Here is a 5,000-nt window from a genome sequence, read left to right as displayed (position 1 = left end):
GATGATGATAATGATGATGAAAATGAAGAAGAAGAAGAAGAAGAAGAAGATCATGATGGTGATGATGATGATGATGATGATGATGAAAATGAAGAAGAAGAAGAAGAAGAAGATCATGATGATGATGATGATGATGATGATGATGATGAAAATGAAGAAGAAGAAGAAGAAGAAGAAGAAGAAGAAGAAGAAGATGATGATGATGATGATGATGATGATGAAAATGAAGAAGAAGAAGAAGATGATGATGATGAAAATGAAGAAGAAGAAGAAGATGATGATCATGATGATCATGATGATGATGAAAATGAAGCCCTGGCGTGACAGTGAAGACACAGGACAGCCGTGACGACAGAGCACTCAAAGCACTGGACTTCACACTGTACAATCCCATGCTCGCCGTTTCCTGCCAGATGACGGAAGTTTGTCGCTCAGATCAAAGAATGCGCCAGTTACACTTGGTGACCGAATGATGAATGACGAACTTGATTTCAACAGTGTGCCCAGTGTTACAGCAGAAACGAAACGCAACGCAACGAAAGTTTTGTTTTTAGCTTAGGCCACAGCCCCTTCTGAAGGGAGGGTGGGGGGGTGGGGGGGGTCCAGAAATACACATCCGACATTTATAACGAGCAAAAGACAAAAGGATGTTAAAAAAAAAGAAAAAAAGAGTTGACAACTTCTTTAGGTACTGCAGTCAGTGTCACAGCATGACGGGCGCCAGAACCGAATGGTTAAAGCGTTGGACTTTCGATCTGAGGGTCTCGGGTTCGAATCACGGTGACGGCTCCTGGTGGGTAAAGGGTGGAGATTTTTACGATCTCCCAGGTCAACATATGTGCAGACCTGCCAGTGCCTGAACCCCCTTCGTGTGTATGCGCAAGCATAAGATCAAATACGCACGTTAAAGATCCTGTAATCCATGTCAGCGTTCGGTGGGTTACGGAAACAACAACATACCCAGCATGCACACCCTCGAAAACGGAGTATGGCTGCCTACATGGCGGGGTAAAAACAGTCATACACGTAAAAAGCCCACTCGCGTATAATTATACGAGTGAACGTGGGAGTTGAAGCCCACGAACGCAGAAGAAGAAGAAGAAGTGTCACAGCCAAAGCATTCAGATTCAAATGTATTATTCTTTAACAGCATCACTGCGCCTCTTAAAGGCTTTATATAAATGTATTGATAAATTCTTTGTTATATTCTTATTTTCGTTTGTCATGAACAAGGTAATATGAAAGAGACATGGGCTTACGTAAAAATTTTCTAGGGATGTAATCTAACCTGTGATCACATATAAAGCAGAACAGCACAATAAGATATGCATTTTATGCATCTGCTTTTTGACTCACTTGTGTAAACAAAGTGAGTCTATGTTTTAACCCGGTGTTCGATTGTCTGCGTGTGTGTGTGTGTGTGTGTGTGTGTGTGTGTGTGTGTGTGTGTGTGTGTGTGTGTGTGTGTGTGTGTGTGTGTGTGTGTCCGTGTGTCCGTGTGTCTGTGTGGCCGTGGTAAACTTTAACATTGACATTTTCTCTGCAAATACTTTGTCAGTTGACACCAAATTTGGCATAAAAATAGGAAAAATTCAGTTCTTTCCAGTCATCTTGTTTAAAACAATATTGCACCTGTGGGATGGGCACAAAAAATTTAAAAAAAGAAGCCTAATTATATGCAAACTGCATTTTCTGTTATATTTATATTTTTTGTATTCTCTAAACTTGGCACTTTGACCTCTTATTCTAACACAACAACAAGAGGAGTCATTATTGTCATTTTTTGTTCAAACAGGAACTTCTTTTGCTAAGTATGGAATTTTTATTTATTTTGCAAACGTTTTGGTGCAGATAGTAAAAAAGGGAAATTACTCTGTAATTAATGCTAGGGGACTTAATTTATCACAAGTGAGTCTTGAAGGCCTTGCCTCTCTTGTTCAGGTTTATATTATGGACATGTCAAGGTGTTAGTGTTATAGCAGCGAGAGAGAGAGAGAGAGAGAGAGAGAGAGAGAGAGCAGACATGATTTTTGACAGAGTCCCTAGTGTTATAGTAGGGACAGTAAGGACTTAATTTTGACAGAGTCCCTAGTGCTATAGTAAGGAGAGTAAGGGCATGATTTTGACAGTGTGAGTAGTGTTACAGTCAGGAGAGTAAGGGCTTAATTTTGACCGAGTTCCTAGTGTTATAGTATGGACAGAAAGGGCTTTATTTTGACAAGGTGCCCAGTGTTATAGTAGGGACATTAAGGACTTAATTTTGACAAGGTGCCCAGTGTTATAGTATGGAGAGAAAGGACTTAATTATGACAAGGTCCCTGGTGTTATAGTATGGAGAGAAAGGACTTAATTATGACAGAGTTCCTAGTGTTATAATAGGGACAATAAGGACTTAATTTTGACAATGTGCCCAGTGTTATAGTATGGAGAGAAAGGAATTAATTATGACAGAGTTCCTAGCGTTATAACAGGGACAGTAAGGCCTTAATTTTGACAATGTGCCTAGTGTTATAGTATGGAGAGTAAGGACTTAATTTTGACAGAGTTCCCTGTGTTATAGTAGGGACAGTAAGGACTTAATTATGACACGGTCCCTAGTGTTATAGTAAGGAGAGTGAGGGCATGATTTTGACAGTGTGCTTAGTATTATAGTAAGGAGAGTTTAAGAACTTATTTATGACAGAGTTCCTAGTGTTATAGTAAGGACAGTAGGGGCTTAATTTTAACACTAGGCCTAGTGCGATAGTAAGGCGAGTTAAGACGTAATTATGACAGAGTTCCTAGTGTTATAGTAAGGAGAGTTAAGACTTAATTATGACAGAGTTCCTAGTGTTATAATAATGACAGTAAGGACTTCACTTTGACAATGTGCTCAGTGCTATAGTAAGGAGAGTAAGGACTTAATTTTGACAGTGTGCCTAGTGTCATAGTCAGGAGAGTAAGGGTCTAATTTTGACAATGTGCCTAGTGTTATAGTAAGGAGAGTAATGACTTAATTATGACAGAGTTCCTAGTGTTATAGTAAGTAGAGTAAGGACACGATTCTGACATTGTGCCTAGTGTCATAACGTGGACAGTAATGGCATGATGTCGCCAGTGTGTCTGTATTAGTTACAGTGGCGAAAGTTTGGATCTGACTTGGACAGTATCCCCCTAGTGCAATAGAACGGAAAGTAAGGTACTTGATTTTGACAATGCGCCAAGCATTGTGGTGGTGGTGAGAGTTGAGTATGATTCTGACAGAGTCTCTCGTGTTATATAGTACGGCCTGTCGAATACAATAGACAAGCACTGGCGCTATGGTTATTTTGTATCGGCATCCGGATGTTTCCGGATGTTTCCCACGGCATGACGGAACAGCCCGTGTTGGACTCCTGTCAACCACGTCACTATGACTCAGTTGCTGTATTCGTCATCCACACAGATAGTACGTCACACACACACACACACACACACACACACACACACACACACACACACACGCACGCACGCACTCACGCACGCACATACATACGCACACACTCACGCTCACACACACTCACACAAATAAGGACGAATGCACGCACGCACATCCACACACACACATACAAAAACACGCACAAACACACACGCGCGCGCACACACACACATGCATACATACACTTATTCGCATACACACTTATTCACACACGTGAACACAAACATACATAATCACACACACACACACGCGCGCGCGCGCGCGCGCACGTGCGCACGCACGCACACAAGCACGCATTTTAGTAAGGGTAAAACAAGAGTGACAGAAACAGATATAAAGAGATAGACTCACACACACACACACACACACACACACACACACACACACACACACACACACACACTGCTGTTTTTGTTGTTTCATGACAAATAAATAGTGATTCTTATTCTGATCCTGATTCTGATGATTCACACACACACACACACACACACACACACACACACACACACACACACACACACACACACACACACACACACAAACGTGTTCTTCTTTGATGCAGGTAAGATCCTCTTTCTTTCTTTCTTTCTTTGTTGGACGGGCGCAATAGCCGAGTGGTTAAAACGTTGGACTTTCAATTTGAGGGTCCCGGGTTCGAATCTCGGTAACGGTGCCTGGTGGGTAAAGGGTGGAGATTTTTCCCGATCTCCCAGATCAACATAATTTATGTGCAGACCTGCTTAATGCCTGAACCCCCTTCGTGTGTATACGACAAGCAGAAGATCAAATTCTCACGTTTAATGATCCTGTAATTCATGTCAGCGTTCGGTGGGTTATGAGAACAAGAACATACCCAGCATGCACACCTTAGCCCCCACCCACCCCCGAAAACGGAGTATGGCTGCCGATATGGCGAGGTAAAAACGGTCATCAACGTAAAAGCCCACTCGTGTACATAAGAGTGAACGTGGGAGTTGCAGCCATCGAACGTAAGAAGAAGAAGTATTGCTTTGTGCTGCCTTGTGTTGTGTTGCATTGCATTGTGTTGCATTGCGTTGAGTTATGTTGTGTTGCATTGCGTTGAGTTGTGTTGCGTTGTGTTGCATTGCGTTGAGTTGTGTTGCATTGCGTTGAGTTGTGTTGTGTTGCATTGTGTTGAGTTATGTTGTGTTGCATTGTGTTGAGTTATGTTGCGTTGCGTTGCATTGCGTTGAGTTGTGTTGTGTTGCATTGCGTTGAGTTGTGTTGTGTTGCATTGTGTTGAGTTATGTTGTGTTGCATTGTGTTGAGTTATGTTGTGTTGCATTATGTTGAGTTATGTTGCGTTGTGTTGCATTGCGTTGAGTTGTGTTGTGTTGCATTGCGTTGAGTTGTGTTGCGTTGTGTTGCATTGCGTTGAGTTGTGTTGTGTTGCATTGCGTTGAGTTGTGTTGTGTTGCGTTGCATTGCATCGCGTTGCGTTGCGTTATGTAGCGTTGCGTTGTGTTACCTTGCGTCGTGTTGCATTGAGCTGTGTTGCGTTGCGTTGTGTTGCGTTGCGTTG

This window comes from Babylonia areolata, chromosome 30 (assembly GCF_041734735.1).
Source record: "Babylonia areolata isolate BAREFJ2019XMU chromosome 30, ASM4173473v1, whole genome shotgun sequence".
Lineage (NCBI taxonomy): Eukaryota > Metazoa > Mollusca > Gastropoda > Neogastropoda > Buccinidae > Babylonia > Babylonia areolata.
This window is presented reverse-complemented; position numbering follows the sequence as displayed.